This window comes from Idiotropiscis lumnitzeri, chromosome 6, assembly GCF_059441095.1.
Source record: "Idiotropiscis lumnitzeri isolate Australia: NSW breed Sydney's pygmy pipehorse chromosome 6, RoL_Ilum_1.0, whole genome shotgun sequence".
In the NCBI taxonomy this organism is placed as follows: Eukaryota; Metazoa; Chordata; class Actinopteri; order Syngnathiformes; family Syngnathidae; genus Idiotropiscis; species Idiotropiscis lumnitzeri.
Genome location: NC_142396.1, coordinates 20,242,041 through 20,259,568, shown reverse-complemented (window position 1 = coordinate 20,259,568; position 17,528 = coordinate 20,242,041). Strand labels below are relative to the sequence as shown.

At 44.9% G+C, this 17,528-nt stretch overlaps 1 protein-coding gene and 36 non-coding genes across 38 annotated transcripts in view; 1 reads left to right on the top strand and 36 right to left on the bottom strand.

Moving 5' to 3' along the window:
- galnt18a (UDP-N-acetyl-alpha-D-galactosamine:polypeptide N-acetylgalactosaminyltransferase 18a) overlaps window positions 1-17,528 on the top strand; it is a 285,922-nt gene that overhangs the window by 213,237 nt on the left and 55,157 nt on the right. The gene's annotated exons all lie outside the window — the stretch shown is intronic.
- Window positions 348-420, bottom strand: trnav-uac (transfer RNA valine (anticodon UAC)). The gene has a single exon. It is a non-coding gene; the product is annotated as a tRNA-Val (tRNA).
- trnav-cac (transfer RNA valine (anticodon CAC)) lies at window positions 668-740 on the bottom strand. Its single transcript has one exon. It is a non-coding gene; the product is annotated as a tRNA-Val (tRNA).
- On the bottom strand, window positions 988-1,060 carry trnav-aac (transfer RNA valine (anticodon AAC)). The gene has a single exon. It is a non-coding gene; the product is annotated as a tRNA-Val (tRNA).
- trnav-cac (transfer RNA valine (anticodon CAC)) lies at window positions 1,308-1,380 on the bottom strand. Its single transcript has one exon. It is a non-coding gene; the product is annotated as a tRNA-Val (tRNA).
- On the bottom strand, window positions 1,627-1,699 carry trnav-uac (transfer RNA valine (anticodon UAC)). The gene has a single exon. It is a non-coding gene; the product is annotated as a tRNA-Val (tRNA).
- On the bottom strand, window positions 1,947-2,019 carry trnav-aac (transfer RNA valine (anticodon AAC)). Its single transcript has one exon. It is a non-coding gene; the product is annotated as a tRNA-Val (tRNA).
- Window positions 2,267-2,339, bottom strand: trnav-cac (transfer RNA valine (anticodon CAC)). The gene has a single exon. It is a non-coding gene; the product is annotated as a tRNA-Val (tRNA).
- On the bottom strand, window positions 2,907-2,979 carry trnav-aac (transfer RNA valine (anticodon AAC)). The gene has a single exon. It is a non-coding gene; the product is annotated as a tRNA-Val (tRNA).
- trnav-uac (transfer RNA valine (anticodon UAC)) lies at window positions 3,223-3,295 on the bottom strand. Its single transcript has one exon. It is a non-coding gene; the product is annotated as a tRNA-Val (tRNA).
- trnav-cac (transfer RNA valine (anticodon CAC)) lies at window positions 3,543-3,615 on the bottom strand. Its single transcript has one exon. It is a non-coding gene; the product is annotated as a tRNA-Val (tRNA).
- Window positions 3,862-3,934, bottom strand: trnav-aac (transfer RNA valine (anticodon AAC)). The gene has a single exon. It is a non-coding gene; the product is annotated as a tRNA-Val (tRNA).
- On the bottom strand, window positions 4,500-4,572 carry trnav-cac (transfer RNA valine (anticodon CAC)). Its single transcript has one exon. It is a non-coding gene; the product is annotated as a tRNA-Val (tRNA).
- On the bottom strand, window positions 6,096-6,168 carry trnav-uac (transfer RNA valine (anticodon UAC)). Its single transcript has one exon. It is a non-coding gene; the product is annotated as a tRNA-Val (tRNA).
- trnav-uac (transfer RNA valine (anticodon UAC)) lies at window positions 6,415-6,487 on the bottom strand. Its single transcript has one exon. It is a non-coding gene; the product is annotated as a tRNA-Val (tRNA).
- trnav-aac (transfer RNA valine (anticodon AAC)) lies at window positions 6,735-6,807 on the bottom strand. Its single transcript has one exon. It is a non-coding gene; the product is annotated as a tRNA-Val (tRNA).
- On the bottom strand, window positions 7,374-7,446 carry trnav-aac (transfer RNA valine (anticodon AAC)). Its single transcript has one exon. It is a non-coding gene; the product is annotated as a tRNA-Val (tRNA).
- On the bottom strand, window positions 7,694-7,766 carry trnav-cac (transfer RNA valine (anticodon CAC)). The gene has a single exon. It is a non-coding gene; the product is annotated as a tRNA-Val (tRNA).
- On the bottom strand, window positions 8,334-8,406 carry trnav-aac (transfer RNA valine (anticodon AAC)). Its single transcript has one exon. It is a non-coding gene; the product is annotated as a tRNA-Val (tRNA).
- trnav-aac (transfer RNA valine (anticodon AAC)) lies at window positions 8,973-9,045 on the bottom strand. The gene has a single exon. It is a non-coding gene; the product is annotated as a tRNA-Val (tRNA).
- On the bottom strand, window positions 9,293-9,365 carry trnav-cac (transfer RNA valine (anticodon CAC)). Its single transcript has one exon. It is a non-coding gene; the product is annotated as a tRNA-Val (tRNA).
- On the bottom strand, window positions 9,931-10,003 carry trnav-uac (transfer RNA valine (anticodon UAC)). Its single transcript has one exon. It is a non-coding gene; the product is annotated as a tRNA-Val (tRNA).
- trnav-aac (transfer RNA valine (anticodon AAC)) lies at window positions 10,251-10,323 on the bottom strand. The gene has a single exon. It is a non-coding gene; the product is annotated as a tRNA-Val (tRNA).
- Window positions 10,571-10,643, bottom strand: trnav-cac (transfer RNA valine (anticodon CAC)). Its single transcript has one exon. It is a non-coding gene; the product is annotated as a tRNA-Val (tRNA).
- trnav-aac (transfer RNA valine (anticodon AAC)) lies at window positions 10,890-10,962 on the bottom strand. Its single transcript has one exon. It is a non-coding gene; the product is annotated as a tRNA-Val (tRNA).
- Window positions 11,527-11,599, bottom strand: trnav-aac (transfer RNA valine (anticodon AAC)). Its single transcript has one exon. It is a non-coding gene; the product is annotated as a tRNA-Val (tRNA).
- trnav-cac (transfer RNA valine (anticodon CAC)) lies at window positions 12,167-12,239 on the bottom strand. The gene has a single exon. It is a non-coding gene; the product is annotated as a tRNA-Val (tRNA).
- trnav-aac (transfer RNA valine (anticodon AAC)) lies at window positions 12,486-12,558 on the bottom strand. Its single transcript has one exon. It is a non-coding gene; the product is annotated as a tRNA-Val (tRNA).
- trnav-uac (transfer RNA valine (anticodon UAC)) lies at window positions 12,806-12,878 on the bottom strand. Its single transcript has one exon. It is a non-coding gene; the product is annotated as a tRNA-Val (tRNA).
- Window positions 13,125-13,197, bottom strand: trnav-uac (transfer RNA valine (anticodon UAC)). The gene has a single exon. It is a non-coding gene; the product is annotated as a tRNA-Val (tRNA).
- trnav-aac (transfer RNA valine (anticodon AAC)) lies at window positions 13,445-13,517 on the bottom strand. Its single transcript has one exon. It is a non-coding gene; the product is annotated as a tRNA-Val (tRNA).
- trnav-uac (transfer RNA valine (anticodon UAC)) lies at window positions 14,404-14,476 on the bottom strand. Its single transcript has one exon. It is a non-coding gene; the product is annotated as a tRNA-Val (tRNA).
- On the bottom strand, window positions 14,724-14,796 carry trnav-aac (transfer RNA valine (anticodon AAC)). The gene has a single exon. It is a non-coding gene; the product is annotated as a tRNA-Val (tRNA).
- trnav-cac (transfer RNA valine (anticodon CAC)) lies at window positions 15,044-15,116 on the bottom strand. The gene has a single exon. It is a non-coding gene; the product is annotated as a tRNA-Val (tRNA).
- On the bottom strand, window positions 16,004-16,076 carry trnav-cac (transfer RNA valine (anticodon CAC)). Its single transcript has one exon. It is a non-coding gene; the product is annotated as a tRNA-Val (tRNA).
- On the bottom strand, window positions 16,643-16,715 carry trnav-aac (transfer RNA valine (anticodon AAC)). Its single transcript has one exon. It is a non-coding gene; the product is annotated as a tRNA-Val (tRNA).
- On the bottom strand, window positions 16,961-17,033 carry trnav-cac (transfer RNA valine (anticodon CAC)). The gene has a single exon. It is a non-coding gene; the product is annotated as a tRNA-Val (tRNA).

Below are 17,528 nucleotides of genomic sequence, written 5' to 3'. Positions count from 1 at the left end.
CAAAAACCTGATGACGAGACGAAAAACCTGCTCCCACCCAGTCTTGAACTGGAGACCTTTCGCGTGTTAGGCAAACATGATAACCACTACACTATGGAAACTGCGGTGCATTTCCGACATTTGAGGGGCCCAGAAAGTCTCTTTCAAAATGCAACGAGACCAAGTCTGAAACCAGACACCCTTTCATCGGCGAAGAGAACTTGCACAAATCGCGACGGCAAACAGTTCTCACCCAGTCAGAAACCCATGATAACACTTTTTGGTGAAGATATCTTGACTGCCACAAAAAATGGAAAACGTCGAAAATGTATATCGTTTTCAAAAATCGGATGACGAGACGAAAAACCTGTTCCCACCCAGTCTCGAACTGGGGACCTTCCGCATGTAAGGCGAATGTGATAACCACTACACTATGGAAACCGCGGTGCTGTTGTGTCATTTAAGGGGCCCAGAAAGTCTCTTTCAAAATGCGACGAGACCAATTCTGAAACCAGACACCCTTTCATCGGCGAAGAGAACTTGCACAAATAGTGACGGCAACCAGTTCTCACCCAGTCAGAACCCCAAGACAATCCTTTGTGAATGAAGATATCTTGACTGCCACAACAAATGGAAAATGTCGCTAATGTATATCGTGTTTATAAACTAGATGACGAGAGCATAATCCTGTTTCCACCCAGTCTCGAACTGGGGACCTTTCGCGTGTGAGGCGAACGTGATAACCACTACACTATGGAAACGGCTGTGCTCCTGAAGCAATTTAGGGGCCCAGCAAGTCTCTTTCAAAATGCAACGAGACCAAGTCTGAAACCAGACACCCTTTCATCGGCGAAGAGAACTTGCACAAATCGCGACGGCAAACAGTTCACACCCAGTCAGAAACCCATGATAACCTTTTGTGTGTAAAGATATCTTGACTGCCACAAAAAATGTAAAATGTCGCGAATGAATATCGTGTTCAAAAACCAGATGCCGAGACAAAAAACCTGTTTCCACCCAGTCTCGAACTGGGGACCTTTCGCGCGTTAGGCGAATGGGATAACCACTACACTATGGAAACTGCTGTGCCATCGCGGCCGTTAAGTGGCCCAGCGAGTCTTTTTTAAAATGCGACGAGACCAAGTCTGAAACCAAACACCCTTTCATCTGCAAAGGGAACTTGCACAAAATGCGATGGAATCCAGTTCTGACCCAGACAGAAACCCAAGACAATCCTTTGTGAATGAAGATATCTTCACTGCCACAACAAATGGAAAATGTCGCTAATGTATATGGTGTTCATAAACTAGATGACGAGAGCATAATCCTGTTTCCACCCAGTCTCGAACTGGGGACCTTTCGCGTGTGAGGCGAACGTGATAACCACTACACTATGGAAACAGCTGTGCTTCTGAAGCAATTTAGGGGCCCAGCAAGTCTTTTTCAAAATGCGACGAGACCAAGTTTGAAACCAGACACCCTTTCATCGGCGAAGAGAACTTGCACAAATCGCGACGGCAAACAGTTCACACCCAGTCAGAAACCCATGATAACACTTTTTGGTGAAGATATCATGACTGCCACAAAAAATGGAAAACCTCGAAAATGTATATCGTTTTCAAAAATCCAATGACGAGACGAAAAACCTGTACCCACCCAGTCTCGAACTGGGGACCTTTCGCGTGTAAGGCAAACGTGATAACCACTACACTATTGAAACTGCTGTGCTTTTGCGGTATTTATTTGGTCCAGCAAGCCTCTTTCAAAATGCGACGAGACCAAGTCTGAAACTAGACACCCTTTCATCGGCGAAGAGAACTTGCACAAATAGCGATGGAATCCAGTTCTGACCCAGACAGAAACCCAAGATAATCCTTTGTGAATGAAGATATCTTGACTGCCACAAAAAATGTAAAATGTCGCGAATGAATATCGTGTTCAAAAACCAGATGCCGAGACAACAAACCAGTTTCCACCCAGTCTCGAACTGGGGACCTTTCGCGTGTTAGGCGAATGTGATAACCACTACACTATGGAAACTGCTGTGCCATCGAGGCCGTTAAGTGGCCCAGCGAGTCTTTTTTAAAATGCGACGAGACCAAGTCTGAAACCAGACACCCTTTCGTCTGCAAAGGGAAATTGCACAAAATGCGATGGAATCCAGTTCTGACCCTGACAGAAACCCAAGACAATCCTTTGTGAATGAAGATATCTTGACTGCCACAACAAATGGAAAATGTCGCTAATGTATATCGTGTTCACAAACTAGATGACGAGAGCATAATCCTGTTTCCACCCAGTCTCGAACTGGGGACCTTTCGCGTGTGAGGCGAACGTGATAACCACTACACTATGGAAACGGCTGCGGTCCTGAAGCAATTTAGGGGCCCAGCAAGTCTCTTTAAAAATGCAACGAGACCAAGTCTGAAACCAGACACCCTTTCATCGGCGAAGAGAACTTGCACAAATCGCGACGGCAAACAGTTCACACCCAGTCAGAAACCCATGATAACCTTTTGTGTGTAAAGATATCTTGACTGCCACAAAAAATGGAAAACGTCGAAAATGTATATCGTTTTCAAAAACCGGATGACGAGACGAAAAACCTGCTCCCACCCATTTTCGAAAAGGGGACCTTTCGTGTATTAGGCGAACGTGATAACCACTACACTATGGAAACTGCTTTGCTTTAGATGCATTAAAGGGGCCCAGCAAGTCTCTTTCAAAATGCAACGAGAGCAAGTCTGAAACCAGACACCCTTTCATCGGCGAAGAGAACTTGCACAAATCGCGACGGCAAACAGTTCACACCCAGTCAGAAACCCATGATAACCTTTTGTGTGTAAAGATATCTTGACTGCCACAAAAAATGGAAAACGTCGAAAATGTATATCGTTTTCAAAAACCCGATGACGAGACGAAAAACCTGTTCCCACCCAGTCTCGAACTGGAGACCTTTCGCGTGTTAGGCAAACATGATAACCACTACACTATGGAAACTGCGGTGCATTTCCGACATTTAAGGGGCCCAGAAAGTCTCTTTCAAAATGGGACGAGACCAAGTCTGAAACCAGACACCCTTTCATCGGCGAAGAGAACTTGCACAAATCGCGACGGCAAACAGTTCACACCCAGTCAGAAACCCATGATAACACTTTTTGGTGAAGATATCTTGACTGCCACAAAAAATGGAAAACGTCGAAAATGTATATCGTTTTCAAAAACCCGATGAGACGAAAAACCTGTTCCCACCCAGTCTCGAACTGGGGACCTTCCGCGTGTAAGGCGAACGTGATAACCACTAAACTATGGAAACTGCTGTGCTTTGGAGGCATTGAAGTGGTCCAGCAAGTCTCTTTCAAAATGCGACGAGACCAAGTCTGAAACTAGACACCCTTTCATCGGCGAAGAGAACTTGCGCAAATAGCGATGGAATCCAGTTCTGACCCAGACAGAAACCCAAGATAATCCTTTGTGAATGAAGATATCTTGACTGCCACAACAAATGGAAAATGTCGCTAATGTATATCGTGTTCATAAACTAGATGACGAGAGCATAATCCTGTTTCCACCCAGTCTCGAACTGGGGACCTTTCGCATGTGAGGCGAACGTGATAACCACTACACTATGGAAACTGCTGTGGTCCAGAAGCAATTTAGGGGCCCAGCAAGTCTCTTTAAAAATGCAATGAGACCAAGTCTGAAACCACACACCCTTTCATCGGCGAAGAGAACTTGCACAAATCGCAACGGCAAACAGTTCTCACCCAGTCAGAAACCCATGATAACACTTTTTGGTGAAGATATCTTGACTGCCACAAAAAATGGAAAACGTCGAAAATGTATATCGTTTTCAAAAACCGAATGACGAGACAAAAAACCTGTTCCCACCCAGTCTCGAACTGGGGACCTTTCGCGTGTTAGGCGAATGTGATAACCACTACACTACGGAAACTGCTATGCTTTTGCGGTATTTAAGTGGTCCAGCAAGTCTCTTTCAAAATGCAACGAGACCAAATCTGAAACCAGACACCCTTTCATCGGCGAAGAGAACTTGCACAAATCGCGACGGCAAACAGTTCTCACCCAGTCAGAAACCCATGATAACACTTTTTGGTGAAGATATCTTGACTGCCACAAAAAATGGAAAACGTCGAAAATGTATATCGTTTTCAAAAACCGGATGACGAGACGAAAAACCTGCTCCCACCCATTTTCGAAAAGGGGACCTTTCGTGTATTAGGCGAACGTGCTAACCATTACACTATGGAAACTGCTTTGCTTTAGCTGCATTAATGGGGCCCAGCAAGTCTCTTTCAAAATGCAACGAGAGCAAGTCTGAAACCACACACCCTTTCATCGGCGAAGAGAACTTGCACAAATCGCGACGGCAAACAGTTCTCACCCAGTCAGAAACCCATGATAACACTTTTTTGTGAAGATATCTTGACTGCCACAAAAAATGGAAAACGTCGAAAATGTATATCGTTTTCAAAAACCCGATGACAAGACGAAAAACCTGTTCCCACCCAGTCTCGAACTGGGGGTCTTTCGCGTGTGAGGCGAACGTGATAACCACTACACTATGGAAACGGCTGTGCGCCTGAAGCAATTTAGGGCCCAGCAAGTCTCTTTCAAAATGCGACGAGACCAAGTCTGAAACCAGACACCCTTTCATCGGCGAAGAGAACTTGCACAAATCGCGACGGCAAACAGTTCACACCCAGTCAGAAACCCATGAAAACCTTTTGTGTGTAAAGATATCTTGACTGCCACAAAAAATGGAAAACGTCGAAAATGTATATCGTTTTCAAAAACCGGATGACGAGACGAAAAACCTGCTCCCACCCATTTTCGAAAAGGGGACCTTTCGTGTATTAGGCGAACGTGATCACCACTACACTATGGAAACTGCTTTACATTAGCAGCATTAAAGGGGCCCAGCAAGTCTCTTTCAAAATGCAACGAAACCAAGTCTGAAACCAGACACCCTTTCATCTGCGAAGAGAACTTGCACAAATCGCGACGGCAAACAGTTCACACCCAGTCAGAAATCCATGATAACCTTTTGTGTGTAAAGATATCTTGACTGCCACAAAAAATGGAAAACGTCGAAAATGTATATCGTTTTCAAAAACCTGATGACGAGACGAAAAACCTGCTCCCACCCAGTCTTGAACTGGAGACCTTTCGCGTGTTAGGCAAACATGATAACCACTACACTATGGAAACTGCGGTGCATTTCCGACATTTAAGGGGCCCAGAAAGTCTCTTTCAAAATGCGACGAGACCAAGTCTGAAACCAGACACCCTTTCATCGGCGAAGAGAACTTGCACAAATCGCGACGGCAAACAGTTCACACCCAGTCAGAAACCCATGATAACCTTTTGTGTGTAAAGATATCTTGACTGCCACAAAAAATGGAAAACGTCGAAAATGTACATCGTTTTCAAAAACCGGATGACAAGACGAAAAACCTGCTCCCACCCATTTTCGAAAAGGGGACCTTTCGTGTATTAGGCGAACGTGATCACCACTACACCATGGAAACTGCTTTGCTTTAGCTGCATTAAAGGGGCCCAGCAAGTCTCTTTCAAAATGCAACGAGCAAGTCTGAAACCACACACCCTTTCATCGGCGAAGAGAACTTGCACAAATCGCGACGGCAAACAGTTCTCACCCAGTCAGAAACCCATGATAACACTTTTTGGTGAAGATATCTTGACTGCCACAAAAAATGGAAAACGTCGAAAATGTATATCGTTTTCAAAAATCGGATGACGAGACGAAAAACCTGCTCCCACCCATTTTCGGAAAGAGGACCTTTCGTGTATTAGGCGAACGTGATAACCACTACACTATGGAAACTGCTGTACCATCGTGGCCGTTAAGTGGCCCAGCGAGTCTTTTTTAAAATGCGACGAGACCAAGTCTGAAACCATACACCCTTTCATCGGCGAAGAGAACTTGCACAAATCGCGACGGCAAACAGTTCACACCCAGTCAGAAACCCATGATAACCTTTTGTGTGTAAAGATATCTTGACTGCCACAAAAAATGGAAAACGTCGAAAATGTATATCGTTTTCAAAAACCCGATGACGAGACGAAAAACCTGTTCCCACCCAGTCTCAAACTGGGGACCTTCCGCGTGTAAGGCGAACGTGATAACCACTACACTATGGAAACTGCGGTGCATTTCTGACATTTAAGGGGCCCAGAAAGTCTCTTTCAAAATGCGACGAGACCAAGTCTGAAACCAGACACCCTTTCATCGGCGAAGAGAACTTGCACAAATCGCGACGGCAAACAGTTCACACCCAGTCAGAAACCCATGATAACACTTTTTGGTGAAGATATCTTGACTGCCACAAAAAATGGAAAACGTCGAAAATGTATATCGTTTTCAAAAACCCGATGACGAGACGAAAAACCTGTTCCCACCTAGTCTCGAACTGGGGACCTTCCGCGTGTAAGGCGAACGTGATAACCACTACACTATGGAAACTGCTGTGCTTTTGAGGCATTGAAGTGGTCCAGCAAGTCTCTTTCAAAATGCGACGAGACCAAGTCTGAAACTAGACACCCTTTCATCGGCGAAGAGAACTTGCACAAATAGCGATGGAATCCAGTTCTGACCCAGACAGAAACCCAAGATAATCCTTTGTGAATGAAGATATCTTGACTGCCACAACAAATGGAAAATGTCGCTAATGTATATCGTGTTCATAAACTAGATGACGAGACAAAAAACCTGTTTCCACCCAGTCTCGAACTGGGGACCTTTCGCGTGTTAGGCGAATGTGATAACCACTACACAATGGAAACTGCGGTGCCGTCGTGGCCGTTAAGTGGCCCAGCGAGTTTTTTTTAATATTCGACGAGACCAAGTCTGAAACCAGACAGCCTTTCATCTGCAAAGGGAACTTGCACAAAATGCGATGGAATCCAGTTCTGACCCAGACAGAAACCCAAGACAATCCTTTGTGAATGAAGATATCTTGACTGCCACAATAAATGGAAAATGTCGCTAATGTATATTGTGTTCATAAACTAGATGACGACAGCATAATCCTGTTTTCACCCAGTCTCGAACTGGTGACCTTTCGCGTGTGAGGCGAACGTGATAACCACTACACTATTGAAACTGCTGTGCTTTTGCGGTATTTAAGTGGTCCAGCAAGTCTCTTTCAAAATGCGACGAGACCAAGTCTGAAACCAGACACCCTTTCATCGGCGAAGAGAACTTGCACAAATAGCGATGGAATCCAGTTCTGACCCAGACAGAAACCCAAGATAATCCTTTGTGAATGAAGATATCTTGACTACCACAAAAAATGTAAAATGTCGCGAATGAATATCGTGTTCAAAAACCAGTATCGAGACAAAAAACCTGTTTCCACCCAGTCTCGAACTGGGGACTTTTCGCGTGTTAGGCGAATGTGATAACCACTACACTATGGAAACTGCCATGCCATCGCGGCCGTTAAGTGGCCCAGCGAGTCTTTTTTAAAATGCGACGAGACCAAGTCTGAAACCAGACACCCTTTCGTCTGCAAAGGGAAATTGCACAAAATGCGATGGAATCCAGTTCTGACCCAGACAGAAACCCAAGACAATCCTTTGTGAATGAAGATATCTTGACTGCCACAACAAATGGAAAATGTCGCTAATGGAAATCGTGTTCATAAACTAGATGACGAGAGCATAATCCTGTTTCCACCCAGTCTCGAACTGGGGACCTTTCGCGTGTGAGGCGAACGGGATAACCACTACATTATGGAAACAGCTGCGGTCCTGAAGCAATTTAGGGGCCCAGCAAGTCTCTTTAAAAATGCAACGAGACCAAGTCTGAAACCAGACACCCTTTCATCGGCGAAGAGAACTTGCACAAATCGCGACGGCAAACAGTTCACACCCAGTCAGAAACCCATGATAACCTTTTGTGTGTAAAGATATCTTGACTGCCACAAAAAATGGAAAACGTCGAAAATGTATATTGTTTTCAAAAACCGGATGACGAGACGAAAAACCTGCTCCCACCCATTTTCGAAAAGGGGACCTTTCGTGTATTAGGCGAACGCGATAACCACTACACTATGGAAACAGCTTTGCTTTAGATGCATTAAAGGGGCCCAGCAAGTCTCTTTCAAAATTCGACGAGACCAAGTCTGAAACCAGACACCCTTTCATCGGCGAAGAGAACTTGCACAAATCGCGACGGCAAACAGTTCACACCCAGTCAGAAACCCATGATAACCTTTTGTGTGTAAAGATATCTTGACTGCCACAAAAAATGGAAAACGTCGAAAATGTATATCGTTTTCAAAAACCCGATGACGAGACGAAAAACCTGTTCCCACCCAGTCTCGAACTGGAGACCTTTCGCGTGTTAGGCAAACATGATAACCACTACACTATGGAAACTGCGGTGCATTTCCGACATTTAAGGGGCCCAGAAAGTCTCTTTCAAAATGCGACGAGACCAAGTCTGAAACCAGACACCCTTTCATCGGCGAAGAGAACTTGCACAAATCGCGACGGCAAACAGTTCACACCCAGTCAGAAACCCATGATAACACTTTTTGGTGAAGATATCTTGACTGCCACAAAAAATGGAAAACGTCGAAAATGTATATCGTTTTCAAAAACCCGATGACGAGACGAAAAACCTGTTCCCACCCAGTCTCGAACTGGGGACCTTCCGAGTGTAAGGCGAACGTGATAACCACTAAACTATGGAAACTGCTGTCCTTTTGAGGCATTGAAGTGGTCCAGCAAGTCTCTTTCAAAATGCGACGAGACCAAGTCTGAAACTAGACACCCTTACATCGGCGAAGAGAACTTGCACAAATAGCGATGGAATCCAGTTCTGACCCAGACAGAAACCCAAGATAATCCTTTGTGAATGAAGATATCTTGACTGCCAAAAAAAAATTAAAATGTCGCGAATGAATATCGTGTTCAAAAACCAGATGCCGAGACAAAAAACCTGTTTCCACCCAGTCTCGAACTGGGGACCTTTCGCGTGTTAGGCGAATGTGATAACCACTACACTATGGAAACTGCTGTGCCATCGCGGCCGTTAAGTGGCCCAGCGAGTCTTTTTTAAAATACGACGAGACCAAGTCTGAAACCAGACACCCTTTCGTCTGCAAAGGGAACTTGCACAAAATGCGATGGAATCCAGTTCTGACCCAGACAGAAACCCAAGACAATCCTTTGTGAATGAAGATATCTTGACTGCCACAACAAATGGAAAATGTCGCTAATGTATATCGTGTTCATAAACTAGATGACGAGACCATAATCCTGTTTCCACCCAGTCTCGAACTGGGGACCTTTCGCATGTGAGGCGAACGTGATAACCACTACACTATGGAAACGGCTGTGGTCCTGAAGCAAATTAGGGGCCCAGCAAGTCTCTTTCAAAATGCAACGAGACCAAGTCTGAAACCAGACACCCTTTCATCGGCGAAGAGAACTAGCACAAATCGCGACGGCAAACAGTTCTCACCCAGTCAGAAACCCATGATAACACTTTTTGGTGAAGATATCTTGACTGCCACAAAAAATGGAAAACGTCGAAAATGTATATCGTTTTCAAAAACCCGATGACGAGACGAAAAACCTGTTCCCACCTAGTTTCGAACTGGGGACCTTTCACGTGTTAGGCGAATGTGATAACCACGACACTATGGAAACTGCGGTGCTTTTGTGTCATTTAAGGGGCCCAGAAAGTCTCTTTCAAAATGCGACGAGACCAAGTCTGAAACCAGACACCCTTTCATCGGCGAAGAGAACTTGCACAAATAGTGACGGCAACCAGTTCTCACCCAGTCAGAAACCCATGATAACACTTTTTGGTGAAGATATCTTGACTGCCACAAAAAATGGAAAACATCGAAAATGTATATCGTTTTCAAAAACCCGATGACGAGACGAAAAACCTGTTCCCACCCAGTCTCGAACTGGGGACCTTCCGCGTGTAAGGCGAACGTGATAACCACTACACTATTGAAACTGCTGTGCTTTTGCGGTATTTAAGTGGTCCAGCAAGTCTCTTTCAAAATGCGACGAGACCAAGTCTGAAACTAGACACCCTTTCATCGGCGAAGAGAACTTGCACAAATAGCGATGGAATCCAGTTCTGACCCAGACAGAAACCCAAGATAATCCTTTGTGAATGAAGATATCTTGACTGCCACAAAAATTGTAAAATATCGCGAATGAATATCGTGTTCAAAAACCAGATGCCGAGACAAAAAACCTGTTTCCACCCAGTCTCGAACTGGGGACCTTTCGCGTGTTAGGCGAATGTGATAACCACTACACTATGGAAACTGCTGTGCTATCGCGGCCGTTAAGTGGCCCAGCGAGTCTTTTTTAAAATGCGACGAGACCAAGTCTGAAACCAGACACCCTTTCATCTGCAAAGGGAAATTGTATAAAATGCGATGGAATCCAGTTCTGACCCAGACAGAAACCCAAGACAATCCTTTGTGAATGAAGATATCTTGACTGCCACAACAAATGGAAAATGTCGCTAATGTATATCGTGTTCATAAACTAGATGACGAGAGCATAATCCTGTTTCCACCCAGTCTCGAACTGGGGACCTTTCGCGTGTGAGGCAAACGTGATAACCACTACACTATGGAAACAGCTGCGGTCCTGAAGCAATTTAGGGGCCCAGCAAGTCTCTTTAAAAATGCAACGAGACCAAGTCTGAAACCACACACCCTTTCATCGGCGAAGAGAACTTGCACAAATCGCAACGGCAAACAGTTCTCACCCAGTCAGAAACCCATGATAACACTTTTTGGTGAAGATATCTTGACTGCCACAAAAAATGGAAAACATCGAAAATGTATATCGTTTTCAAAAAACGAATGACGAGACGAAAAACCTGTTCCCACCCAGTCTCGAACTGGGGACCTTTCGCGTGTTAGGCTAATGTGATAACCACTACACTATGGAAACTGCTATGCTTTTGCGGTATTTAAGTGGTCCAGCAAGTCTCTTTCAAAATGCAACGAGACCAAGTCTGAAACCAGACACCCTTTCATCGGCGAAGAGAATTGCACAAATCGCGACGGCAAACAGTTCACACCCAGTCAGAATCCCATGATAACACTTTTTGGTGAAGATATCTTGACTGCCACAAAAAATGGAAAACGTCGAAAATGTATATCGTTTTCAAAAACCCGATGACGAGACGAAAAACCTGCTCCCACCCATTTTCGAACAGGGGACCTTTCGTGAAATAGGCGAACGTGATCACCACTACACTATGGTAACTGCTTTGCTTTAGCTGCATTAAAGGGGCCCAGCAAGTCTCTTTCAAAATGCAACGAGACCAAGTCTGAAACCAGACACCCTTTCATCGGCGAAGAGAACTTGCACAAATCGCGACGGCAAACAGTTCTCACCCAGTCAGAAACCCATGATAACACTTTTTGGTGAAGATATCTTGACTGCCACAAAAAATGGAAAACGTCGAAAATATATATCGTTTTCAAAAACCGGATGACGAGACGAAAAACCTGTTCCCACCCAGTCTCGAACTGGGGACCTTTCACGTGTTAGGCGAATGTGATAACCACTACACTATGGAAACTGCGGTGCTTTTGTGTCATTTAAGGGGCCCAGAAAGTCTCTTTCAAAATGCGACGAGACCAAGTCTGAAACCAGACACCCTTTCATCGGCGAAGAGAACTTGCACAAATAGTGACGGCAACCAGTTCTCACCCAGTCAGAAACCCATGATAATCCTTTGTGTGTGAAGATATCTTGACTGCCACAAAAAATGTAAAAGGTCGCTAATGAATATCGTGTTCAAAAACCAGATGCCGAGACAGAAAACCTGTTTCCCCCCAGTCTCGAATTGGGGACCTTCCGCGTGTTAGGCGAATGTGATAACCACAACACTATGGAAACTGCTGTGCCAGCGCGGCCTTTAAGTGGCCCAGCGAGTGTTTTTTAAAATGCGACGAGACCAAATCCGAAACCAGACACCCTTTCATCTGCAAAGGGAATTTGCACAAAAAGCGATGGAATCCAGTTCTGACCCAGACAGAAACCCAAGACAATCCTTTGTGAATGAAGATATCTTGACTGCCACAACAAATGGAAAATGTCGCTAATGTTTATTGTGTTCATAAACTAGATGACGAGAGCATAATCCTGTTTCCACCCAGTCTCGAACTGGGTACCTTTCGCGTGTGAGGCGAACGTGATAACCACTACACTATGGAAACAGCTCTGCTCCTGAGGCATTTTAGGGGCCCAGTAAGTCTTTTTCAAAATGCGACGAGACCAAGTCTGAAACCAGACACCCTTTCATCGGCGAAGAGAACTTGCACAAATCGCGACGGCAAACAGTTCACACCCAGTCAGAAACCCATGATAACACTTTTTGGTGAAGATATCTTGACTGCCACAAAAAATGGAAAACGTCGAAAATGTATATCGTTTTCAAAAACCCAATGACGAGACGAAAAACCTGTTCCCACCCAGTCTCGAACTGGGGACCTTCCGCGTGTTAGGCGAATGTGATAACCACTACACTATGGAAACTGCTGTGCTTTTGAGGCATTGAAGTGGTCCAGCAAGTCTCTTTCAAAATGCGACGAGACCAAGTCTGAAACTAGACACCCTTTCATCGGCGAAGAGAACTTGCACAAATCGCGACGGCAAACAGTTCACACCCAGTCAGAAACCCATGATAACCTTTTGTGTGTAAAGATATCTTGACTGCCACAAAAAATGGAAAACGTCGAAAATGTATATCATTTTCAAAAACCCGATGACGAGACGAAAAACCTGTTCCCACCCAGTCTCGAACTGGGGACCTTCCGCGTGTAAGGCAAACATGACAACCACTACACTATGGAAACTGTGGTGCATTTCCGACATTTGAGGGGCCCAGAAAGTCTCTTTCAAAATGCGACGAGACCAAGTCTGAAACCAGACACCCTTTCATCGGCGAAGAGAACTTGCACAAATCGCGACGGCAAACAGTTCACACCTATTCAGAAACCCATGATAACACTTTTTGGTGAAGATATCTTGACTGCCACAAAAAATGGAAAACGTCGAAAATGTATATCGTTTTCAAAAACCCGATGACGAGACGAAAAACCTGTTCCCACCCAGTCTCGAACTGGGGACCCTCCACGTGTAAGGCGAACGAGATAACCACTACACTATGGAAACTGCTGTGCTTTTGAGGCATTGAAGTGGTCCAGCAAGTCTCTTTCAAAATGCGACGAGACCAAGTCTGAAACTAGACACCCTTTCATCGGCGAAGAGAACTTGCACAAATAGCGATGGAATCCAGTTCTGACCCAGACAGAAACCCAAGATAATCCTTTGTGAATGAAGATATCTTGACTGCCAAAAAAAATGTAAAATGTCGCGAATGAATATCGTGTTCAAAAACCAGATGCCGAGACAAAAAACCAGTTTCCACCCAGTCTCGAACTGGGGACCTTTCGCGTGTTAGGCGAATGTGATAACCACTACACTATGGAAACTGCTGTGCTTTTGAGGCATTGAAGTGGTCCAGCAAGTCTCTTTCAAAATGCGACGAGACCAAGTCTGAAACTAGACACCCTTTCATCGGCGAAGAGAACTTGCACAAATCGCGACGGCAAACAGTTCACACCCAGTCAGAAACCCATGATAACCTTTTGTGTGTAAAGATATCTTGACTGCCACAAAAAATGGAAAACGTCAAAAATGTATATCGTTTTCAAAAACCTGATGACGAGACGAAAAACCTGCTCCCACCCAGTCTCGAACTGGAGACCTTCCGCGTGTTAGGCAAACATGATAACCACTACACTATGGAAACTGCGGTGCATTTCCGACATTTAAGGGGCCCAGAAAGTCTCTTTCAAAATGCAACGAGACCAAGTCTGAAACCAGACACCCTTTCATCGGCGAAGAGAACTTGCACAAATCGCGACGGCAAACAGTTCACACCCAGTCAGAAACCCATGATAACCTTTTGTGTGTAAAGATATCTTGACTGCCACAAAAAATGGAAAACGTCGAAAATGTATATCGTTTTCAAAAACCTGATGACGAGACGAAAAACCTGCTCCCACCCAGTCTTGAACTGGAGACCTTTCGCGTGTTAGGCAAACATGATAACCACTACACTATGGAAACTGCGGTGCATTTCCGACATTAAAGGGGCCCAGAAAGTCTCTTTCAAAATGCGACGAGACCAAGTCTGAAACCAGACACCCTTTCATCGGCGAAGAGAACTTGCACAAATCGCGACGGCAAACAGTTCACACCCAGTCAGAAACCCATGACAACACTTTTTGGTGAAGATATCTTGACTGCCACAAAAAATGGAAAACGTCGAAAATGTATATCGTTTTCAAAAACCCGATGACGAGACGAAAAACCTGTTCCCACCCAGTCTCGAACTGGGGACCTTCCGCGTGTAAGGCGAACGTGTTAACCACTACACTATGGAAACTGCTGTGCTTTTGCGGTATTTAAGTGGTCCAGCAAGTCTCTTTCAAAATGCGACGAGACCAAGTCTGAAACTAGACACCCTTTCATCGGCGAAGAGAACTTGCACAAATAGCGATGGATTCCAGTTCTGACCCAGACAGAAACCCAAGATAATCCTTTGTGAATGAAGATATCTTGACTGCCACAAAAAATGTAAAATGTCGCGAATGAATTTCGTGTTCAAAAACCAGATGCCGAGACAATAAACCTGTTTCCACCCAGTCTCGAACTGGGGACCTTTCGCGTGTTAGGCGAATGTGATAACCACTACACTATGGAAACTGCTGTGCCATCGAGGCCGTTAAGTGGTCCAGCGAGTCTTTTTTAAAATGCGACGAGACCAAGTCTGAAACCAGACATCCTTTCGTCTGCAAAGGGAACTTGCACAAAATGCCATGGAATCCAGTTCTGACCCAGACAGAAACCCAAGACAATCCTTTGTGAATGAAGATATCTTGACTGCCACAACAAATGTAAAATGTCGCTAATGTATATCGTGTTCATAAACTAGATGACGAGAGCATAATCCTGTTTCCACCCAGTCTCGAACTGGGGACCTTTCGCGTGTGAGGCGAACGTGATAACCACTACACTATGGAAACGGCTGCAGTCTTGAAGCAATTTAGGGGCCCAGCAAGTCTCTTTAAAAATGCAACGAGACCAAGTCTGAAACCAGACACCCTTTCATCGGCGAAGAGAACTTGCACAAAATGCGATGGAATCCAGTTCTGACCCAGACAGAAACCCAAGACAATCCTTTGTGAATGAAGATATCTTGACTGCCACAACAAATGGAAAATGTCGCTAATGTATATCGTGTTCATAAACTAGATGACGAGAGCATAATCCTGTTTCCACCCAGTCTCGAACTGGGGACCTTTCGCATGTGAGGGGAACGCGATAACTAATACACTATGGAAACGGCTTTGGTCCTGAAGCAAATTAGGGGCCCAGCAAGTCTCTTTCAAAATGCAACGAGACCAAGTCTGAAACCAGACACCCTTTCATCGGCGAAGAGAACTTGCACAAATCGCGACAGCAAACAGTTCACACCCAGTCAGAAACCCATGATAACCTTTTGTGTGTAAAGATATCTTGACTGCCACAAAAAATGGAAAACGTCGAAAATGTATATCAATTTCAAAAACCTGATGACGAGACGAAAAACCTGCTCCCACCCAGTCTTGAACTGGAGACCTTTCGCGTGTTAGGCAAACATGATAACCACTACACTATGGAAACTGCTGCACCATCGTGGCCGTTAAGTGGCCCAGCGAGTCTTTTTTAAAATGCGACGAGACCAAGTCTGAAACCAGACAGCCTTTCGTCTGCAAAGGGAACTTGCACAAAATGCGATGGAATCCAGTTCTGACCCAGACAGAAACCCAAGACAATCCTTTGTGAATGAAGATATCTTGACTGCCACAACAAATGGAAAATGTCGCTAATGTATATTGTGTTCATAAACTAGATGACGACAGCATAATCCTGTTTCCACCCAGTCTCGAACTGGGGACCTTTCGCGTGTGAGGCGAACGTGATAACCACTACACTATGGAAACGGCTGTGGTCCTGAAGCAAATTAGGGGCCCAGCAAGTCTCTTTCAAAATGCAACGATACCAAGTCTGAAACCAGACACCCTTTCATCGGCGAAGAGAACTTGCACAAATCGCGACGGCAAACAGTTCACACCCAGTCAGAAACCCATGATAACCTTTTGTGTGTAAAGATATCTTGACTGCCACAAAAAATTGAAAACGTCGAAAATGTATATCGTTTTCAAAAACCGGATGACGAGACGAAAAACCTGCTCCCACCCATTTTCGAAAAGGGGACCTTTCGTGTATTAGGCGAACGTGATCACCACAACACTATGGAAACTGCTTTGCTTTAGCTGCATTAAAGGGGCCCAGCAAGTCTCTTTCAAAATGCAACGAGAGCAAGTCTGAAACCACACACCCTTTCATCGGCGAAGAGAACTTGCACAAATCGCGACGGCAAACAGTTCTCACCCAGTCAGAAACCCATGATAACACTTTTTGGTGAAGATATCTTGACTGCCACAAAAAATGGAAAACGTCGAAAATGTATATCTTTTTCAAAAACCGGATGACGAGACGAAAAACCTGTTCCCACCCAGTCTCGAACTGGGGACCTTTCGCGTGTTAGGCGAATGTGATAACCACTACACTATGGAAACTGCTGTGCCAGCGCGGCCTTTAAGTGGCCCAGCGAGTCTTTTTTAAAATGCGACGACCAAGTCTGAAACCAGACACCCTTTCATCTGCAAAGGGAATTTGCTCAAAAAGCGATGGAATCCAGTTCTGACCCAGACAGAAACCCAAGACAATCCTTTGTGAATGAAGATATCTTGACTGCCACAACAAATGGAAAATGTCGCTAATGGATATCGTGTTTATAAACTAGATGACGAGAGCATAATCCTGTTTCCACCCAGTCTCGAACTGGGGGTCTTTCGCGTGTGAGGCGAACGTGATAACCACTACACTATGGAAACGGCTGTGCCCCTGAAGCAATTTAGGGGCCCAGCAAGTCTCTTTCAAAATGCAACGAGACCAAGTCTGAAACCAGACACCCTTTCATCGGCGAAGAGAACTTGTACAAATCGCGACGGCAAACAGTTCACACCCAGTCAGAAACCCATGATAACACTTTTTGGTGAAGATATCTTGACTGCCACAAAAAATGGAAAACGTCGAAAATGTATATCGTTTTCAAAAACCGGATGACGAGACGAAAAACCTGTTCCCACCCAGTCTCGAACTGGGGACCTTTGCCTTGTTAGGCGAATGTGATAACCACTACACTATGGAAACTGCTGTGCCAGCGCGGCCTTTAAGTGGCCCAGCGAGTCTTTTTTAAAATGCGACGACCAAGTCTGAAACCAGACCCCCTTTCATCTGCAAAGGGAATTTGCTCAAAAAGCGATGGAATCCAGTTCTGACCCAGACAGAAACCCAAGACAATCCTTTGTGAATGAAGATATCTTGAC